Raw genomic sequence first — 23,760 nt, 5'->3', positions numbered from 1 at the left:
CCCATACCCTCATGGATAGTTCGTAGAGGTCCACCCATACCCTCATGGATAGTTCGTAGAGGTCCACCCATACCCTCATGGGTGGTTCAGAGAGGTCCACCTATACCCTCATGGATGGTTCAGAGAGGTCCACCTATACCATCATGGATGGTTCAGAGAGGTCCACCTATACCATCATGGATGGTTCAGAGAGGTCCACCAATACCATCATGGATGGTTCGTAGAGCTCCACCTATACCCTCATGGATAGTTCTTAGAGGTCCACCTATACACTAATGTTAGGTTCAGAGAGGTCAACCTATACCTTCATGACATTTTTGGAGAGGTTCAGAAAGGTCCACCCATACCGTCATAGAAGGTTCGCAGAGGTCCACCTATACACTCATGGAAGGTTCGGAATGGTCCCTCCATACCGTCATGGAAGGTTCTGAAAAGTCCATCCATACTGTCATGGAAGGTTCGGAATGATCAACCCATACCGTCATGGAAGGTTCAGAAAGGTCCACCTATACACTCATGGAAACTTTGGAAAGGTCCATCTATACCGTCATGGAAGGTTCAGAAAGGTCCATCCATACTGTCATGGAAGATTCGGAAAGGTCCACCCATACCGTCATGGAAGGTTTTGGAGAGGTCTACCTATACACTCATGGAAAGTTCGGAAAGGTCCACCCACACCGTCATTTAAGGTTCGGAGAGGACCACCTATACACTCATGGAAGGTTCGGAGAAGTCCATCCATACTGTCATGGAAAGTTCGGAGAAGTCCACCGCATTTATCCATTATTTATTGCAGAGACTTTCTTCTTGAATGTTGATACCTCCAAATCATTTCCTAAACGCTCTTTGAAAGCCGCTAACGGCTTCAGCGGCTAAGACTTGGAATAATAAAGCAAGCTCGCTCCCCGCGCTCCGTCCCGCGACGATATGCATATTTTGCCTGCAGTCAAGAAACTTTCCTGGCAAAACCTATTAACCGGTCACGTCCTCGGGGAAGGAGCCCTGGCAGCATTCATTAGCATGGGGACGGAGTTGGCCTCCCTCATGGGGCAGAAGGGTGGAAGTCTATTATATGGATCATGCTTCCTGCTCTAAATATTTCTCAAACCATTTCCCCCGTCTTCTCTTGTTTGAGGTGACAGGAGGCGCGGCAGGAGCTAAAAACACACGGCAGCCGGTGACCTTCCCCCCAGCACCGCAGTGCCATCGCCGCCACTTTTTTTCTACTATTATGAGCAATATATTACCCAGAGCTCATAGTGACAGCGTGACCTACCTACACCCAGCAGCACAATCAGCTCTTTCTACGCTTATTGGCCTTTCTTAACGTAGATCTGAACCCTAACTGCATGCCTGAGGAGCATATCATACCATTGGCCCGGATTCAGAGAGCAATTGCGCCTGCATAACCATAGTTACGCAGCGCAATTGCTTACTTGCGCCGGCGTAACGAATGCTCCTGATTCAGGAACCTCGTTACGCCGACTGCAGCCTAAGATATGCGCGGCATAAGGCTCTTATGCCCGCATATCTTAGGCTGCATTCTTGCGATGGCCGCTAGATGGCGTTCCCGTTGTGCTCAGCGTATAGTATGCAAATTGCATACTAACACCGATTCACAACGTTACGCGAGCCCTGCGTACGCAGTTTACGTCGTTTGCGTACGGCGGTTTTCGCGTAAGGCTGCCCCTGCTATTAGTAGGGGCAGCCAATGTTACGTATACCCGTCGTTCCCGCATCGCGAAATTTGAACTTTACGTAGTTTGCGTAAGTGATTCGTGAATGGCGCTGGCCACCATTCATGTTCACTTTGAAGCAAATGATGTCCTTGCGACGTCATTTGCCGCAATGCACGTCGGGAAAGTTTCCCGACGGAGCATGCGCTCTACGATCGGCGCGGGAACGTGCCTAATTTAAATGATTCCCGCCCCCTACGGGATCATTTAAATTGCGCTCGCTTACGCCGGGCATTTTGCCGGAGCGCCCATGCAATTTACGGAGCTACTGCTCTGTGAATCGCGGGTAGCGCAGAAAATCTGCGGGGGCGCAGGGCAAAAACGTTGCCCTGCGCCTCCGTAAAAACTGCGCAAGGGTACCTGAATCTACCCCATTGTGCCCATTTGTCTTTAATACAATTCTTTTTTCATCCCTTCGATCACTTGCAGGCTCTTAGAAGCCACTCCCTATCTACATGCACGCCAACAGTGGCTGCATAGCATTTACACAGTTGGGTTTCCCGATGGTGACAACAGTGTACATTGTCTGCAAAGCTGGTTGAGAAGGTCACTTGTCTCCATAGGAAACCCGTGTGACAGGGTGACAACATAGGAGCACAACTGGAAGGCAAGGAGAGCCGTTGCCACCCTATAAAAGGAAGTGATTGTCATTTTTCAGGGCAGGCAGGGGCGTCGTTAGGGGGGGGCTAGGGGAGGCTGGAGCCCCGAATGGAGCCTCAGGAGTGCGGTATTTAATTGTTAGCCCAGAGCGCCGCCAAGCATCGACCATTGTGATCCCGACCGCCGCTGAGTGTGGCCAAGTGACACAGCAGGTCCCGCCTTCTGGAGCCTGCAGCGCCTATGATGGACGTCCCACTGGTCCAATGCCGGGACTGCGGGACGTGTGACGTCCATCATAGGCACTGCAAGCTCCAGAAGGCGGGAACTACAATGCCGCTGCCACGCCACATCCCGGCACATCCCGGCTCGGTGCTCAGTTTGGCGGCTCTCCTCCTCGGCTCCTCCTCTGGCTGCATCTCTATGATGATCATGATGGGCATTAGGCGCGCCGGCGCCGCACACCACAGACCACGGCTGAGCTGAGGTAGGTCAGTGAGTGTGTATGTAGGTAAGGCAGGTCAGTGTGTCAGGCAGGTGATTTTAGTGGTCAGCCTTGATTTGCACTGGTAAGCCACACAACCCCCCCCCCCCCCCCCAGATTTTGACTTCGGGTTGAAGCCCCCGGTCTTTTTGCCACCTAGCAACGCCCCTGAGGGCAGGTTTCCTGATGGAGACAACTGTGAACCACGCCTGTGCAATGTGTGCTGAGAAGGCTACATGTAGTCTTCATAGGAAGCCCATGTGACAGGGTGACAACATAGAAGCACTCTCTGTAGGCCAGGATAGAGAGTTGTCACCCAATAACAGGAAGTGCTTGGCATTTTTCAAGGCGGGTTTCTTGATGGTGACCACAGGGGACCTGGATGGCGAGGATTACAGTCCAACAGTAACCAAAGGCCACCTGGTTTTGTACTCTCTTATTTTATGAACACATTGAGGGTTCAGAGACATCCACACACACCCTCCATTATTTAGGAGTGTTGTCACCCTATAACAGGAAGTGCTTGGCATTTTTCAGGGCGGATTTCCCAAAGATGACAGCAGTGAACCATACCTGTATAATGTGTGCTGAAATGGCCACTTGTAGTCTGTAGCCTTGCACTTTCTGTTAGAGGGTGACAACCCAGGCTTTCTATGGGGAGGCCTTCCCAACACACTAAACAGGTATAGTCCGCTGTTGTCATCATCTGGAAGCCTATGTGACAAGGTGACAACGCAGGCGTTTAATTGGTAGACAAGAAAAGAGTGTTATTTTCCCATTCATAGTGACAACAGTGGATGACATCTGTGTAATGTGTTCTGGGAAGGCCACCTGGTGACAGGGTAACAAGTGTTGTCACCTTATAACAGGAAGAGCCTGGCTTTTTTGTAGGCTGGGTTTCCAGAGGGTGACGACAGTGGACCACGTCTGCATAGTGTGTTGAGAAGGCCTCTTGTAGTCTCCATGAAAAGCCTTGTGATAGGGTGACAACTTAGGTGCACGGTTGATAGACAGGGACAGAGAGTTATCACCCTCTAACAGGAAGAGCCTGACATTTTGTAGGCTGGGTTTCCAAATGGTGACAACGGTGGTCCATGCTTGCATAGTATGTTGAGAAGGCCACTCGTGGTCTCCATAGAAAGCCTACAGTATGTGATAGGGTGACAACTTAGGTGCACAGTTGATAGACAGGGACAGAGAGTTGTCACCCACTAACAGGAAGAGCCTGGCATTTTTGTAGGGTGGGTTTCCAGAGGGTGACAACAGAGGACCACGCCTGCATTGTCAGTTGAGAAGGCCTCTTGTAGTCTCCATGAAAAACCTTGTGATAGGGTGACAACTTAGGTGCACAGTTGATAGACAGGGACAGAGAGTTGTCACCCACTAACAGGAAGAGCCTGGCATTTTTTAGGGTGGGTTTCCAGAGGGTGACAAGTTTTGTGATCGGATGACAACTTAGTTGATAGACAGGGACAGAGAGTTGTCACCCTCTAACAGGAGGAGCCTGGCATTTATTAGGGTGGGTTTCCAGATGGTGACAACAGTGGACCACGTCTGCATAGTGAGTTCAGAAGGCCTCTTGTAGTCTCCATGAAAAAACCTTGTGATAGGGTGACAACTTTGGTGCACAGTTGATAGACAGGGATAGACAGTTGTCACCTTCTAAAAGGAAGAGCCTGGCATTTTTTATGGTGGGTTTCCAGAGGGTGACAGCGGTGGTCCACGCCTGCATAGTGTGTTGAGAAGGCCACTCGTGGCCTCCATAGAAAGCCTTGTGATAGGGTGACCACTAAGGTGCACAGTTGATAGACAGAGACAGAGAGTTGTCACCCACTAACAGGAAGAGCCTGGCATTTTTTAGGGTGGGTTTCCAGAGGGTGACAGCGGTGGTCCACGCCTGCATAGTGTGTTGAGAAGGCCTCTTGTAGTCTCCATAAAAAGCCTTGTGATAGGGTGACAACTTAGGTGTACAGTTGATAGACAGAGACAGAGAGTTGTCACCCACTAACAGGAAGAGCCTGGCATTTTTTAGGCTGGGTTTCCAGAGGGTGACAACGGTGGTCCACGCCTGCATAGTGTGTTGAGAAGGCCTCTTGTAGTCTCCATAAAAAGCCTTGTGATAGGGTGACAACTTAGGTGTACAGTTGATAGACAGAGACAGAGAGTTGTCACCCACTAACAGGAAGAGCCTGGCATTTTTTAGGGTGGGTTTCCAGAGGGTGACAGCGGTGGTCCACACCTTCATAGTGTGTTGAGAAGGCCACTCGTGGCCTCCATAGAAAGCCTTGTGATGCGTTGGCGGCGCTGGGCCCGTGGCTTGCACAGTACAGAGCGGGCGGACTAGATAGACTTTGATTTCCTTTTTTTTCTTCCTCTGTATCCCGGAGTCGAATGCGGTTTCCTTTTCTCACTTCTTTCGATCTAAAAAAATAAACAGATTTGTAATTATCACCTAAACCCAGAAGAATGGCGTGACGACTCGAAAATGACGCCGCCGTGGAGCTGTAGCTACAGAGCTGAGGATCTGTAATTGTGTTAATTGCCCCGCAATCAGCGGCTCGGCTGCAAATTGGAAATCGTTCATTACACAAATAAAGTGAGAAAAGATTCCTTCGGTATATACATTAAAATTAGACGGCGAGCGCCGGCGGAGGGGGGTGGAGACGGAGCGTGCGGGGGGGGGGGGGGGGGTGCTGTTCTGGAAGGGGGAGGCGAAGGAAACGAGCTGAAGAAACAAAAGAGAAGAATAAAAGAAAGAAAGGAATTCCGGGAAAGGTGAAAGGGCTGGTGACGGTTCTGAGGTGTGGCAGCGGCGAAATTTCAGATCATGGGGCCCCTTCCACCCCCAGGCCCCATAGAAGCCGTGTGAACTGCTATGGCTGTTGTTATGCCATTGAGAAGACATGATAGAGGAAGACTACCGAAGAGAAGTGAAAGGAAATTAAAGGTCCAACACTCAAGGCTGGGACAAGGGGTGGGCAGGAGGAGAAGTGGCCAAATTACAGATCATGGGGCCCCTTCCACCCCCAGGCCCCATAGAAGCCGTGTGAACGGCTGTTGTTATGCCATTGAGGAGAAGACATGATAGACAAAGACTACCGAAGAAGAGAAAGTAAAGAAAAGGTCCAACACTCAAGGCCGGGACAAGGGGTGGGCAGGAGGGACAGGGGTCAAATTACAGATCATGGGGCCCCTTCCACCCCCAGGCCCCATAGAAGCTGTGTAAACTGCTATGGCTGTTGTTATGCCATTGAGGAGAAGACATGACAGATGAAGACTACCAAAGAAGAGAAAGTAAAGAAAAGGTCCAACACCCAAGGCCGGGACAAGGGGTGGGCAGGAGGATCAGGGGCCAAATTACAGATCATGGGGCCCCCTTCCACCCCCAGGCCCCATAGAAGCCGTCTGAACTGCTATGGCTGCTGTTATGCCATTGAGGAGAAGACATGATAGAGGAAGACTACTGAAGAGAAGTGAAAGGAAATTAAAGGTCCAACACTCAAGGCTGGGACAAGGGGTGGGCAGGAGGGACAGGGGCCAAATTACAGATCATGGGGCCCCTTTCCACCCCCAGGCCCCCCCATAGAAGCCGTGTAAACTGCTATGGCTGCTGTTATGCCATTGAGGAGAAGACATGATAGAGGAAGACTACTGAAGAGAAGTGAAAGGAAATTAAAGGTCCAACACTCAAGGCTGGGACAAGGGGTGGGCAGGAGGGACAGGGGCCAAATTACAGATCATGGGGCCCCTTTCCACCCCCAGGCCCCATAGAAGCCGTGTAAACTGCTATGGCTGCTGTTATGCCATTGAGGAGAAGACATGATCTACAAAGACTACCGAAGAAGAGAAAGTAAAGAAAAGGTCCAACACTCAAGGCTGGGACAAGGGGTTGGCATGAGGGACAGGGGCCAAATTACAGATCATGGGGCCCCTTCCACCCCCAGGCCCCATAGAAGCCGTGTGAACTGCTATGGCTGTTGTTATGCCATTGAGAAGACATGATAGACAAAGACTACTGAAGAGAAGTGAAAGGAAATTAAAGGTCCAACACTCAAGGCCGGGACAAGGGGTGGGCAGGAGGGCCAGGGTCCAAATTACAGATCATGGGGCCCCCTTCCACCCCCAGGCCCCATAGAAGTCGTGTGAACTGCTATGGCTGCTGTTACGCCATTGAGGAGAAATCATGATAGAGGAAGACTACTGAGCGCACACATCATAAAGGAGAGAGGTGCACTTTGGCATCTTTGTCCTGGGTGCTGGATGACCTTCTCCGGGCACTACTCCAGGTCCTTTTAAGATTAGCGATCAAACATAACTCACAGCCCGATAGAAAAAGAGCTAAGGGAGTGGGAGTCCCTAGAAAAACATAGATAAAAATAAAATAAAAAAAATAATATAATAATAAAAAAAATAATAATAATAATAATAATAATAATAATAATAATAACAATAATAATAATAGTAATAATAATAAAAATTAATGATCAAACATAACTCACAACACTATAGAAAAATAGAAAATGGAGTGGGATTCACTAGCAAAAAAACATAGGAAAAAAAATAAATAAAATAATAATAATAAACAAAATAACAAAATAATAAAAAATAAATAATAAATAATAATAATAATAATAATAATTAATAATGATCAAACATAACTCACAGCATGATAGAAAATGAGAAAGGGGAGTGGGAGTCACTAGAAAAATAACATAGGAAAATAATAATAATAAAAATAATAATAATAATAATAATAATAAAAAATAACAATAATTAATAATGATCAAACATAACTCACAGCAGATAGAAAATGAGAAAGGGGGAGTGGGAGTCACTAGAAAAATAACATAGGAAAATAATAATAATAATAATAATAATAATAATAATAATAATAATAATAATAATAATTATTATTATTAATAATAATAATAATAATAATAATAATAATAATAATAATAATAATAATAATAATAATAATAATAAAAAATAATAATAATAATTAATAATGGTCAAATAACTCACAGCACCATAGAAAAGGTAGTGAAAGTCCCTAGCAAAATAACATAGGAAAAAGTAATCAAAAAATGAATAAATAAAAATGACAACAAAACAATAATAATAATAAAAAATATTATTGCTATTGATAATAATAATTAATAATGGTCAAACATAACTGACAACAAGACAGAAAAAAAGAAAAAGGGAGTGGGAGTCACTAGCAAAATAACATGGTAAAATTATGATAATAAAACATTTATAAAAATGTAATTAAATTAAATTAATTAATTAATCAATAATAAAATAATGCAAATAAATAATAATAATTAATAATGATCAAACATAACTCACAACAAAATAAAAAAAGAGAAAATGTAGTTGAAGTCGCTAGCAAAATAACATAGGAGGTTGCCACGAATTGAGAAGCGGGGGGGGGGGGGGGGGGGGGCTTTACAAAAAAATAAGAAATAAAGAAAAATATTTATAAAAAAAGGGGGGTAGCCATCCAGGCCTTCTGGCTGGGCCCTTTAATAAAAAAGAAAAAAATATATATAAAAAATATATATTTAAATGTATTTATTTTTAAAAAGGGGGGTTGGGGTGCCATCTGGGGCCCTGGGGACCTCTGGGCCCTTTAATAAAATACATATATATACACACACACATTTTTTTTTTTGAAAAATAGATTACAAAAAAAAGGGGGTTGCCATCCGGGACCTCTGGGCCCTTTAATAAAAAAAAAGAAACCTCCGGGCCCTTTAATAAAAAAAAGAAACCTCTGGGCCCTTTAATAAATAAATAAAAAAATATAAAAAAATAAAAATAACCATTTATAAACAAAAGGGGGTGTTGCCATCCAGGGCCCTGGAGACCTCTGGGCCCTTTAATAAAACATAAATTAAAAAAAGGAGGTTTGCCACATGGGGCCCTGGGGACCTCTGAGCCCTTTAATAAAAAAAAAAATATATATATAAAAAAATAAAATAATATATAAAATAAATATATTATTTTTTTTATAAAAAAAGGGGGGTTGCCATCCGGGGCCCTCTGGGCCCTTTAATAATAATAATAATAATAATAATAATAATAATAATAATAATAATAATAATAATAATATAATATATATATAAAAAATAAAAGAAATAAAATATATTAAAAATATATATATTTTTATAAAAAAGGGGGGTTGTCATCCAGGGCCCTGGGGATTTCCAGGCCCCTGGGGACCTCCGGACCCATAAAAAAAATTGTCCCTTTAATAAAAAAAATAAATAAAAATATTTAAAATAAAATATATATTTTTTTATAAAAAAAAAAAAAAAAAAAAGGGGGGTTGCCATCTGGGGCCCTGTGGGCCTCCGGGCCCCTTACGGTGTACTTCCTGTACCCCCCTGATGGCGGCCTTGCGTCACAACACTAGAGAAAAGGAGAAAAGAGGGTGGGAGTCACTAGCAAAAAAACATAGAAAAAAATAATAATAATAATTATACGAGTCGGGCCCTCCTGTACATTTTGTTTTGAAATGTACTGTAATTGTGTTGTCCCCCCCCATACATTGTAAAGTGCTGCGTAAAATGTTGGCGCTATATGAATTCTGTATAATAATAAAATAATAATAATAATATAAATAAAAAAAAACAAAAAAATAAATAATAATAATTATAATAATAATAAATACATAAATAAATAGAAAATGAAGGAAAATTCATGTACTTTTACGGCGGCGTAACGTATCCCATTTACGTTACACCGCCGCAAGTTTTCAGCGTAAGTGCCTGATTCACAAAGCACTTGCCTGCAAACTTGCGGGTGCGTAGCGTAAAGCCGTCCGGCGTAAGCCCGCCTAATTCAAATGGGGCGTGTACCATTTAAATTAGGCGCGTTCCCGCGCCGAACGTTCTGCGCATGCTCCGTTTTGAAATTTCCCACCGTGCTTTGCGCGAAATGACGCTGCCCCGACGTAATGTTTTGAACGGCGACGTGCGTTACGTTCTTTCGTATTCCCGGACGACTTACAGAAAAAAAAAATTGAAATTCGACGCGGGAACGACGGCCGTACTTTAACATGGGCTGTCTATTGTTACACCACCTAAATAGCAGCCGTAACTTTGCGACGGGAAAAGCCGACTAGCGACGACGTAAGAGAATGCGACGAACGTGCGTACCTTCGTGGATCGCCGTAAACAGCTAATTAGCATACCCGACGCTGGAAAACGACGCAAACTCCACCCAGCGGCCGCCGAAGTATTGCATCCTAAGATCCGAAGGCGTACGCCTGTCGGATCTTAGCCAAATGCCGTCGTATCTTGTTTGTGAATTACAAATAAAGATACGACGCGGCAAATTTGAAAGTACGCCGGAGTATCAGCAGATATCAGCAGACACTCCGGCGTACTTCTTCTCTGAATCTGGCCCATAGATTTTATTATTTTTTCCTTTAAGGAGCAGATCTTTCACATGTGGATTATTTTCTATTTCCCAATATCTGATTCCTCCGCGATGTCTGTCTGACAACGGCTCCGGAAGCGAGGAGCCGCGCCGATAGATGAGCCGCTTTTACGCCAATTTATTGCAGTTTTTTGGTTTCTTCTGGTTGGAAGTGATTGTGGGGCCGCTGATAAGTGCAGCTGAGGAATCGCTGTCAGCTGGAGATCATCTGATTACTATTCTTTGTATTACGGTGGAGCCAAGAAAAGAGCGACTCTCCTTCTTCTACGCTCTTTTGCTGTTTTGCTGTTTTGCTGTTTTTTGTTTTTTTTTTTTTCTTTTTTTGTTGCCTGGAAGAAAATAAAGACATGCTTTTGTAGTGAAGTCGCTGAGGTGGCAGCCGGGAAGCCGTGACCCCCGAAGGGCTGAGCGAGTTCTGCACACGTTGGCCGAGGTTTGTGACTCACCAGAACATCTGGCTTCTGTTCTTCTTCTGTCTTTTGTTTCACAGAGTAAGACAAGCAGCTGTCTGCGGATGTTTCCCTTGGCTCTGCCCCTCCATTCCAGGGTCAGATCGTCTCATGTGAGGAAAGGACCGAGTTCTAGAACAAATATCTACAGGCTATGGAGCCGGAGCTCCGATCTGGGGCAGAACCGAAGAAATGAACCATGCCCCTCCCCTCTCCTCCCCAACATTGTGCAACGCGTTCCGCAGAACATTCGAGGCAGATGAGGGCCGTTCATAATGAACGATGATGAAAGAGCCAATGACTTTACAGCTTTGAGATCTGCTAATTCCATAAACAGTTATGGACGTTACACCGAGCTCCACCGAGCTCCACCGAGCCCCACCGAGCTCCACCAAGCTCCACCAAGCACGACCGAGCTCCACCGAACTCCACTGAGCTCCACCGAGCCCCACGAGATCCACCGAGCCCCACCAAGCCCCACCAAGCTCCACCAAGCCCCACCGAACTCCACTGAGCTCCACAGAGCCCCCCGAGCTCCAGCGAGCTCCACCAAACTCCGAGTTCAACATTTCCGGGATTAGATTTGTTGGGGAAGGTTTTTAAATTTTTTCCAAATTTTAGGAGCAATAAAGTTGTCCTGTCTGATCACAAACAGGCCAATGGAAGATAACCAGAAGGGTAGGAGGGCGGCAAGGGCCGAAATAGGTTCTTATATCAGAAATAGGGATGAGGAAAGACTAATTTTTCAATAGGAAGTGATTGTTTTGTAAAAATGTTGGCAACATTTTCTTGAGAAGTCCAAATGAAGGAGCTTTCTGGTGGTTTCTGAGGCCCTTGTCCCCATCAACATGGGGACATCCTCCCCATATTGAGGGCATGTGGCCTGGTACGGTTCAGGAGAGGGGGGGGGGCGCACTCTGTCCCCCCCCCCTTGTTTCTGGGGCCGGCCAGGTTAACGTACTCGGATAAGGGTCTGGTGTGGATTTTTGGAGGAACTCCACGCCATTTTTTTAAAAAATTTGGGGTGGAGTTCCCCTAAAATCCACCCCAGACCTGAAGGGCCTGGAATAGATATTTGGGGGGAACCCCACGTCATTTTTTTTTTTAATTGACGGCGGGGTTCCCCTTAATATCCATATCAGACCTGGCCTGGTAATTGAATTTTGGGGGGGCCCCACGCTTTTTTTTTAATGAGTGAATTCTCTCTGAATTGCTGGGAGCCGACAATTCATTAGAGCTGCGAGTCTGGTTTAAAACTTTTTTTCTTTTCAGAAATGACACTTTGTGCAGGGACAGTTCTATGTACGGGAAACATGCGATATTTCACATGCTGACTTTACACCCCCCCCCCCCAGGTACGAAATTTTAAGTAATATTTCACTTTTATTGTTTCACTTTTAGCATTATTAAATTCACTGCTCCCGAAAAAACGTCCGTTTTTAAAACTTTTTTTTGCATTGATACATGTCCCCTGGGGCAGGACCCGGGTCCCCAAACACTCCCCTGGGGCAGGACCCGGGGGCCAGATTCACCAAAGAGATACGACGGCGTATCTCTCAGAGTTTCTTTGCGACTGATTCATAGAATCAGTTACGCATAGTTAGCCAGAAGATCCGACAGGTGTAATTGTTTTACACTGCCGGATCTTAGGATGCAATACCGCGGCCGCCGCTGGGGGGATTTTGCGTCGTAAACCAGCGTCGGGTATGCAAATTAGGAGTTACGGCGATCCACGTTTTTTTGCGTTCGCTACGTCGTCGGAAGTCTAGTTTCCCCTCGCATAGTTAGTCGTTTTTTTTGGTGCCTTAACTTTACACAGCAATCGTATTGCTGTATAAAGTATGGGCGTCGTTCCCGCGTCGAAATTTAAAAATCAACGTCGTTTGCGTAAGACGTCCGGGAATACAGAAGTACGCTACGCACGTCGCCATTCGAAAAAATTACGTCACTTCGCGCAAAGCACGGCGGGAGTTAGGAAACGGAGCACGCGCAGTAGGTCCGGAGCGGGAGCGGGCCTAATTTAAATGGCACACGCTCATTTGAATTGGCCCGCCTTGCTCCGGAGGCCGCTGGCGTAGTTTTCATCGCAAGTGCTTTGTGAATCAGGCACTTGCGATGAAAACTTGCGGCGGTGTAACGTATCTACGATACGTTACGCCGCCGCAGTTCTACGTGAATCTGGCCCTAAGATCCCAAACACTTTTTAGGACAATAACTTGCATATTAGCCTTTAAAATTAACACTTTAGATTTCAAATGTTCGAGTCCCATAGACTTTAATAGGGTTCTAAAGTTCACACGAACATTTGGTGTGTTCGCAAGTTCTGGTGCGAACCGAACAGGGGGGTGTTCGGCTCATCCCTACTGAAGAGATGTGACCGTTGGGAAATTACATAACAACACTTGAAGACATTTTTTACAGCAGAGAATTGAGCTGCGGCAGTCGCCACAAAAAAAAAAGAAAAGAAAAGAAAACGCCATTTCAGACCTGTGCGGTGTAACACTTTTGTGACGCAGCCCAGCGAAGGACAGGATGTGAGCGTCACGCTGTGCGCTGTTAATTTAGTCAGCTGAAAACACGAACCCCCCGCTGTCCCCGACTTCTCTCATGTCTCAGATGGCGAAAAACTCTGGCGGAGCCTCCAGTCTATGACTTCCTTTCTGTGCTCCCCGCGGTGTGCGCCGCAGAACCTGCAATAAGTGTCACGCTTTTATCTGTCCGGCTCCTATCGGAAATTTCCAGCTCCCCTATCAACTCCCGGACTCCCTTGGATGTCGCGGCTCTACCCAGTTACTTTGTGTTCACCGCGAGAGATGTCACAATTACACTCCCTAGTTATGCCGGCTTGTGTCATTCTTACAGTACTTGTTGGAACTTCTTTCTTATATGGTGTAATACCCAGGGCCGCCATCAGGAATTATGGGGCCCCTTACACAGCTTCAGGCATGGGCCCTCCTGGAGCAGAGAACTGGGGGGGGGGCGCCTGCCGCCTTAAATTGAGAAGCAGGGGGGTGCCGCTGCTAATTGAGAAAATTGAGAAGCGGGGGGGACGTGAATTGAGAAGCGGGAGGGGGTGCCGCGAGAAGCGTGGGGTGCTGCCCCCCACGAATTGAGGTTGGGGGCTTTGTTTGGATGCTGACGAACAAAAAAAATGGGGGGTTGCCCTGGGGACCACTAGGCCCCTTACAAAAAAATTTAAAAATATATATATATAAAAAAATTATAAAAACGGGGGGGGGGGGGGGGGCTAGTCATCCGGGGCCCTGGGGGACCTCTGGGCCCTTTAATAAAAATAAAAAAGAAATAAAAAAATATATAAAAAAAAATTAAGATTTTTTTTTTAATAAAAAAAAAGGGGGGGGGGGGGGTTTGCCATCTGGGGCCCTGGGGACCTCCGGGCCGCTGAGGACCTATGAGCCCTTTAATAAAAACAAAAAAGAAGATATATATATATAAAAAAAAAATGTTTTTTATAAAAAAAAGGGGGGTTGCCATCCAGGGCCCTGTGGACCTCTGGGCCCTTTAATAAAAAAATAAAAAATAATACAAAAAAAAAAATATATATATATATATATATATATATATAAAAAAAAAAGAATATATATATAAATAAAAAAAGAAAATAGAAAAAAAAAGGGGGGGTTGCAATCTGGGGCCCTGTGGACCTCTGGGCCCTTTAATAATACAAAAAAATAATACAAAAAAATATATAAAAAAAGAATATATATATAAATAAAAAAAGAAAATAGAAAAAAAAGGGGGGGTTGCAATATGGGACCATGGGGACCTCTGGGCCCTTTAATAAAAAAATAAAAACAAAAAAATATATAAAACATTTTTTTTTTATAAATAAAATAACCTGGGCCCCTTACAAGTGTACTGCCTGTACCCCCCTGATGGTGGCCCTGGTAATACCTGCCGTTCTTCAAAGATTGGTGTGTCAGTAGGGTGTTTTACCTGGACCTGAAGATCGATGAGTTACTTGGGGCTACGAAACGTAAATGTACTACAGTCTTGAACACGACTCTTGTATTAGAGTGTCCTCACTCTGGTTGAAGGAGCAACAGATACATTAATGGACAGCAGTCTGAGGGACAGGGTGGGGGGGGGGGGTGTTTCTAGCTACCCCTTCACGCTATACCACTGGCTGGGAATTTAGGAGCCAGTGCAGCGGACAACCCCAGCGGGAGTTGGGACGAGTGTAGGGGGGGTGAAAAAACGGGAGGTGCAACTTGTAAGGGGCCCACCGCCCGGAGTCCTGAGGGGCCCGGTCCCTCTGAAAGGCCAGGCCCCTCAGGACTCCTGGGCCCCTTACATCTGTATGGGCTGTACCCCCCTGATGGCGGCCCTGTACATGCCTCTTGTATTAGAGCAGGGGTGCCCAGCCAGTGGGGGCATAGCAGTGCACCTGCGGGTTACCTGTACTGAGCCATAGGCCCATTTCACACGGTAATTTTTACCCAATTGGACACTCCATTCACCTCTAAGGAGTAGCAGATGTAAATGGACTTTTATCCGTTTACAAACACCTACCTCCAATCCGATCCGGAAAAAAAAAGAAAGAAAAAAAAGTAGATTTGGCTGCTATCCACCCACTTCGCTCATTGTGGCCCGCGACCGGTTACCAAGTCGCTTAATTGGCCCTCGCTCTTCAAAAGGTTGGGCACCCCTGTATCGGAGTGTCCTCTGGTTGAAGAAGCAACAGAGACACCTTTGGACAGCAGTCTGAGGGACAGGGAGGGGGGTGTTACTAGCGACCCCTGCAAGCCACACCACTGGCTGGGAGTCAGGAGCCAGTGCAGCAGGAAACCCCAGTTGGGACTAGTGTAGAGGGGCGGGAAAAGGGGAGGAGACAACTTGTAAGGGGCCCGGTCCCTCTGGAAGCCCAGGCCCCTCGGGACTCCTGGGCCCCTTACATCTGTATGGGCTGTACCCCCTGATGGCGGCCCTGGTCTTGATCTTTTTTTTTTTTAATTTAAAGGAATGGATAAGTAGTGCTGGAACCAGGGCCGATCCGCCCTATAGGCTCACTATGCAAGCCGCTTAGGGCCCCGCAAAGCTGCGGAGGGCCCCCCAAATTACTAGAGGCCCCCACCTGGTGAGAAGTTATTTTTGGTCCCTCACCCCCTGCTTCTCAACTCGCTGGCTGCATGGGAGAAGAGGCAAGAAGTCAGTTGAACTGGGGTCTCCCATGAACTGGAAAATAAATCCCTAGGATTATCCTATTGGAATTGCCTATCCAATCATGCTGCAAAAGTAAATGAAGAGGGTATCTGGATCCTAGGCTGGTATGGTCTACACGCCCAAAGTAGTCCAAAGCGCAATGTCCTCCAAAGTTGGTTCTGCCAATATGGGACAGAGGGGCTTTGATTCCCAAAGAGTGAAGTAAGTAATATCTTACTGGTTGGAAATTGATGGTAGGATGACACAGAGACATCCGAAGACCGTGCCAAAGAATTTCCAAAGTCGCCTTGGCTTGTAATGTAACTGAAAGGATCTGCCCAGGAACACGGCTTACTGGTTTGGAATGTCCGTGTCAAGAGCCGAGTCTTGAGCTTGGGTCTACCATGAGCTGGAGCATGACCTGTGTATTCTGCCACTGCAGCCTTGGTTTTATGGTTGGAATAGTCAGATAGAATGAGTCCCACTTTCATCTGATCAATCGACCAATCAGGGTGATTGTATATTGTGTGAGAATTTTCAGCAAACAGGCATACTCCGCCTGTGGCAGACCCAACAGGGACAGGGGTTTTGGAGAGACTGCAGGGTGGCCTCTTGCCTACTGACTATGGGCCTTGGCTTTTGAGGGGGCTCTATTCTTTGGGAGGTGTGTGCTTGGGGGACCTCTATAGTAGTTTTACTTTGGATTTAAGTTTGTGTCTCCCCAAAACACATAGGGCCAGATTCAGAGAGATCGGCGCATCTTTAGATAGGCGTAGCGCATCTCATATGCGCTACGCCGTCGTAACATTGAGAGGCAAGTACAGTATTCACAAAGCACTTGCTCCCGTATGTACCCCGGCGTAACGTAAATGGGCCGGCGTAAGCCCGCCTAATTCAAAGTAGCAAGGCAGTGGGCGTGTTGTATTCAAATGAATCGTGACCCCATGTGAATGCATGGCCGAATGAACGGCGCATGCGCGCGCATGTTCAGAATCACATCACAAATACTCCCTACGATACGACGGCTCAATGCGTACGACGTGAACCTAACTTATGCCAGCCCCATTCACGTACGACTTACGTAAACAACGTAAAATCCGACGGCACTTCCGACGTCCATACCTTAAAGGACTTAGACCGGCTTTTTGGTGGTTTAACTTTACGCCGGAAAAACGCCTTACGTAAACGATGTAGATTACAGCGACGGGCGCAAGTACGTTCGTGAATCGGCGTATCTAGCGTGTGCCAACTTCCTACAACAAGAACTTTGTGACCATTCAAGACCAGTGCAAAATGTTCTTCAACAAATGTTGTGCCCCATTCATTATTTAAAGGTCGGGTGAAGCGTGAAACGGCTGTGTTGGGTCTACAAGTGTTTATGATAGAGAAGACGCGTCGCCTTTTCAGTCTTGTTTCTCCCTCCTGTTCAATCCGTAAAGTGTTTTTTCATGTAAGTGTTGTTAGTTGAATTTGTGGTTAGTGTCGGGAGGAAAAAGCAGCAATTTTTTCAATCACTCTGAATTTGATAACAAAATGTCTCGAAGGGAGTTATATTGTCACCGCCGAGCCTTTTCCACTCTGAATACTAGTATCACGGTGGATTCAAAGTCTATCTGGGAAAACTTGCACCCCCCTCACCATCCCAGAGGCGGCTCTCTAATTAGTCAAATTAGGCGGTAGCCAAAGGCCTTGTACCCACAGGGGGTTCTCCACCACCTATTTTGCCGAATTTAAGTGGAGGTTCACTTGAAAAGTTAATTTTTAACATTAGATTGAGGCTCATTTTGTCAAGGGGAATCGGGTAGTTTTCTTAAAATCAAGCAGTACTTACCGTTTTAGAGAGCAATCTTCTCCGCCGCTTCCGGGTATGGGCTGCGGGACTGGGCGTTCCTATTTGATTGACAGGCTTCCGACGGTCGCATCTATCGCGTCACGATTTTCCGAAAGTAGCCGAACGTCGGTGCGCAGGCGCCGTATAGAGCTGCACCGACGTTCGGCTTCTTTCGGCTACTCGTGACGCGATGTATGCGACCGTCGGAAGCCTGTCGGAAGCCTGTCAATCAAATAGGAACACCCAGTCCCGAAGACCATACCCGGAAGCAGCGGAGAAGATCGCTCTCTAAAACGGTAAGTACGGCTTCGATTTAAAAAAAACTACCCGATTCCCCTAGACAAAATGAGCCTCAATCTAAGGTTAAAAAATTTTTTTCGGGTGAACTCCCGCTTTAAAGAGCTAGAGGTGGGTAGGAATAGCAGCGCCCGGGTGGCTGGAGGATAGGGTGAGTAGCAGAGCCCCTGCCTCTACAGCACTGGCTGCTTTGTATCACCTTCCCTACTTGTGTGTTCGGCCGGTCACCGGCTCCTCCGTGTCCCTCTATCCTTCCCCATGCAGCCCAGAGTCCTCCTCATCCAGAGCTCCACCCCCTGAGGACAGGGACCCCCTTCATCTCCCCTTGGGACAGGGACCCCCTTCATCTCCCGAGGGGAGGGGGGACTGAGAAAAAGTGCCCGACACCAGCACTGAGAACACACTGACGCCAGTGCTGAGAAGAGTGTGTCTAAGTTATGCCTAAGGCCTTACAAAGCCTGGAGCCGCCTCTGCACCATCCCTTCTACTATTTGCATAAAATACCCATTTTAACCTCCTAATCTCCTGTTAGATGACCCTTTGTGGTGTCGCTTCTGAGAGTGAAGACTGGTGATCCAGGTCTGTAGTCTGGGCCCTCCACTGACCGGTCCTATCACTACCTCTCGTTGTGACGTCACCACGCTACCGTGTTAGGTTCCTGTGTGATGGACCCAATGGAAAGTGCCCATGTCACCAGGCAGCAACACAAACACTCAAATTAAAATCCCCCACTCGGTACGCAGAAAGATATCCTAGGACCTGGCGCATCACATGACAACAGATTTAGTTGAGTATTTATGGTATTTTGATCATCTGTTTTTAATGAAAGGGAAATTAGTGTCCATGTTGCTGCCTGGTGACATGGACACTTTCCATCAGGCCCACATCACAGGAACCTAATGTGGTGATCAGTAAGAAGAATGTTCCTTACATTGGTGATCAGTAAGAAGAATGTTCCTTACATTGGTGATCAGTGAGAAGAATGTTCCTTACATTGGTGATCAGTGGGAAGAATGTCCCTTACATTGGTGATCAGTGAGAAGAATGTCCCTTACATTGGTGATCAGTGGGATGAATGTCCCTTACATTGGTGATCAGTGAGAAGAATGTCCCTTACATTGGTGATCAGTGAGAAGAATGTCCCTTACATTGGTGATCAGTGAGAAGAATGTCCCTTACATTGGTGATCAGTGAGAAGAATGTCCCTTACATTGGTGATCAGTGGGAAGAATGTCCCTTACATTGGTGATCAGTGAGAAGAATGTCCCTTACATTGGTGATCAGTGGGAATAATGTCCCTTACATTGGTGATCAGTGAGAAGAATGTCCCTTACATTGGTGATCAGTGGGACAATGTCCCTTACATTGGTGATCAGTGAGAAGAATGTCCCTTACATTGGTGATCAGTGAGAAGAATGTCCCTTACATTGGTGATCAGTGAGAAGAATGTCCCTTACATTGGTGATCAGTGAGAAGAATGTCCCTTACATTGGTGATCAAAATGCCACCCATATAAACAGATAAATAGATCTTTGGTGTTTTGTTAATTTCTCTGCCAAGTGGCATTGGCCCCAGAACTATGAAGGCACCATCACGTGGAAGGTCAACCAGCCACGGCTCAAGGAACCCCAAGAGGAACCCATGGAACCCTAGTTGAGAACGATTGACCTCCTCTTTCAAAACAAAACTCAACAAAACTCAAAACAAAAAAAATTAAATTGTCTATAGATGAACTTTAACCTTTTTGTGGGAGGAGTTGAGCAAGTATGGGAATCCATGCTACCTGGATAAATATGCACCAGCATGGTTGGCTCGGGGATCATTTAGGTCAGTCAGTATTTGTCTTTGTGAATCATCAGCCAACAGATAGACAATGAATCTTTTCCTTTTTCTAACAAAACTTGATAAGACGCCAAATAAAAGGTATTTATTTTGTTTGCACATTACATCAGCCGCCGTTGCGTGGATTGTTTTGGGATTCCCTTCGTATGCCGTAGATAATAGTCATCAGTCGAACGTTTCTCTGCTTTGAGGATTAGGCACAATCTGCTCCCTGCATTGTCTATACAAACACGTCGCTCATCATAGAGAGCTGCTGATTAAGAAATCAAACAGAATGATCGGTAATCCTGCTGCGGGGTGGGGGGGGGGGGGGGGGTGGAGGTCCCAAATCTCTGGAATCGCATCACAACTGTGACGTGCTAAAGAGGCCAAGAGCTGGCGCGGGTTCTAAGCCATCAAAGGCCGCGCTAAATTGTCTTCGTACAAAGTCCAAAAAAAAAAAAGGAATGTGCCAGACGACTAAGGTCTGCTGCCCGTTTTGTACTCAACAAAGGGCCCGATTCTCCTTGCTTCTGTGCCATGCTGTTGATACATTTCCACAGAGATCTTCAATGGGCCGCGGTAAAGGGTTTATGCAAATTTAATAAAACCGTCTCGTAAATTTGCTGTATTTGCCATTTTGTTAACATTTTGATTTAAAGTAACCCAGCCATGAAAAACAAAATACTGACCCGTCCTGCCACCCCGTACCACAGAACTAATGCCAGATCCAAAATTAAAAAATTTCCACCCCCCACCAGCTGATACCTTTTTCTAGTGCTAATATTTCCAGTAGGATGGGCAACACAGATTAATACTTACCTTTGCCGTGTTACTCCCCGGTTGTCATGACCCCTCCCCTGAATCCACTTGTTCTTGCAGGTTTTTGACCGGTCTTGTTGCCCCCCCCCCCCCCCTCACATGAACAATTTATAAGCAATGACTACCCCTGGTACTGCATTGCACGTGATGATGCTGGATTGCCCCCCCCCCCCCCACTGTAACGAAACGTCCCACACTCCGCTTGAGTGCTTTCGTCATATACCACTTCCTCCCAGTCTGAATATAGATATCAGATATTCCAACCACTGACAGCTACAAACAAGACGATACTCGTTTGATTGCTGAACATGGATTCTTTATTAGAACCAAAGTACAAGTCTTATATACAGTGGACCCCCTTTACATGAACAATGCATAGCCAATGATTATCCTTGGTCCTGCGTTGTACGTGATGAAGATGGAGTGCCCACCCACATACTAGTGCTGGAGCAAAGAGGTTTGGACCACCAGCTTGAACCAATAGAGAACCAATTACACTGAAGATGCAGTGAAATAGGTAAGAGGAGAAGCAATGGATAACCAATGACACTGTAGGTGCAGTGAGATAGGTAAGAGGAGAACCAAAGACACTGAAGATGCAGTGAGATATATAAGAGGAAAACCAATGGAGATCCAATGACACTGAAGGTGCAGTGAGATAGGTAAGAGGAGAACCAAAGACACTGAAGATGCAGTGAGATAGATAAGAGGAAAACCAATGGAGATCCAATGACACTGAAGGTGCAGTGAGATAGGTAAGAGGAGAACCAATAGAGAACCAATGATACTGAAGGTGCAGTGAGATAAGTAAGAGGAGAACCGAAGGTGCAGTGAGATAAGTAAGAGGAGAACCAAAGATACAGAAGGTGCAGTGAGATAGGCAAGAGGAGAACCAAAGGCACAGAAGGTGCAGTGAGATAAGTAAGAGGAGAACCAAAGGCACAGAAGGTGCAGTGAGATAGGCAAGAGGAGAACCAAAGGCACAGAAGGCGCCATGAGATAAGTAAAAGGAGAACCAATGGTGGAGAAGGTGCAGTGAGATAAGTAAGAGGAGAACCAAAGGCACAGAAGGTGCAGTGAGATAAGCAAGAGGAGAACCAAAGGCACAGAAGGTGCAGTGAGATAGATAAGAGGAGAACCAAAGGCACAGAAGGTGCAGTGAGATAAGTAAGAGGAGAACCAAAGGCACAGAAGGTGCAGTGAGATAAGTAAGAGGAGAACCAAAGATACAGAAGGTGCAGTGAGATAAGTAAGAGGAGAACCAAAGATACAGAAGGTGCAATGAGATAAGTAAGAGGAGAACCAAAGGCACAGAAGGTGCAGTGAGATAAGTAAGAGGAGAACCAAATGCACAGAAGGTGCAGTGAGATAGGCAAGAGGAGAACCAAAGGCACAGAAGGCGCCATGAGATAAGTAAAAGGAGAACCAATGGTGCAGAAGGTGCAGTGAGATAAGTAAGAGGAGAACCAAAGGCACAGAAGGTGCAGTGAGATAAGTAAGAGGAGAACCAAAGGCACAGAAGGTGCAGTGAGATAGATAAGAGGAGAACCAAAGGCACAGAAGGTGCAGTGAGATAAGTAAGAGGAGAACCAAAGGCACAGAAGGTGCAGTGAGATAAGTAAGAGGAGAACCAAAGATACAGAAGGTGCAGTGAGATAAGTAAGAGGAGAACCAAAGATACAGAAGGTGCAATGAGATAAGTAAGAGGAGAACCAAAGGCACAGAAGGTGCAGTGAGATAAGTAAGAGGAGAACCAAAGATACAGAAGGTGCCGTGAGATAAGTAAGAGGAGAACCAAATACACAGAAGGTGCCGTGAGATAAGTAAGAGGAGAACCAAAGACACAGAAGATGCCGTGAGATAAGTAAGAGGAGAACCAAAGAAACAGAAGGTGCCGTGAGATAGGTAAGAGGAGAACCAAAGACACAGAAGGTGCCGTGAGATAAGTAAGAGGAGAACCAAAGACACAGAAGGTGCCGTGAGATAGGTAAGAGAAGAACCAATGATACTGAAGGTGCAGTAAAATAGGTAAGAAGAGGAGAACCAATGACGAGTACAGTTATGGAGTGTTGGAGACCAAGGGAATTTGTTGAGGAGGAGGTCTAATTGGTGTTTTTTGGCTGGAGGTCCCATCAGATCATTCTCTGCCCATGTGTGATGATCCACAAGCCAGACTTGAGTAGAGGAAACCTACCCACCCCCTTCCTCCATCATTCATTGCTCCCCCCCCCCCCCCCCCCCCGTTACAGGAAAGTGAAGAAGGTTGAATTTCTTGGCTCAGTGGGTAGAGTGATCTGGGATTTTATAACAATGTCTTTTAGTTTTAGTTTGCCAGATGATGCTGCTCTGTGATCAGTCTGTAGGAACGCACAGCGCAGTTTAATGCGAGAACGTTATGAGAGTTGCACAAAAAAAAAAAAAGCAACAGCCGTCTGATTACACCGCTCACTTCAAAGACATCAGAGCAGCGCTGTATTTTATACGAGTGACAGATTGGAGAAAACTCCTCGGACCTCTACATATGGCCTCTGGGCTATAAATTGGAGCGCTCTAATCTGGTTTAACAGCGTGCGTCTTCCAGACACAACCGTAGATCTGAGATTTCAGGGGCCCGCTCTTTATAAAACCCGACAAGGAATTCTTATTAGTTTAAGGCACACAGTACGGCAATGCTTGGGGTGACTAGAGAGGAGAATGGCCACCAAAACAATGGGCACACTATATATTTTACAGATGTTTGCCAGTCGGAATTTTATTTTATTTTTTTAAATGAATGAGCCCCCTCTTACAACAGGGTGTCCATCATAGTCCCCCCTTAAATCATAGCCCCCCTTATATCAGAGTCTCCAACAGCATCCCAATCAGAGTCCCCCTTACATCAGGTTCCTCATCAAAGTCTCCCTTACATCAGGGTCCTCATCAAAGTCTCCCTTACATCAGGTTCCTCATCAAAGTCTCCCTTACATCAGGTTCCTCATCAAAGTCTCTCTTACATCAGGGGTCCTCATCAAAGTCTCCCTTACATCAGGTTCTTCATCAAAGTCTCCCTTACATCAAGGTCCTCATCAAAGTCTCCCTTACATCAGGGTCCTCATCAAAGTCTCCCTTACATCA

The sequence above is a fragment of the Rana temporaria genome, chromosome 9 (assembly GCF_905171775.1).
Source record: "Rana temporaria chromosome 9, aRanTem1.1, whole genome shotgun sequence".
Classification (NCBI taxonomy): domain Eukaryota; kingdom Metazoa; phylum Chordata; class Amphibia; order Anura; family Ranidae; genus Rana; species Rana temporaria.
This window is presented reverse-complemented; position numbering follows the sequence as displayed.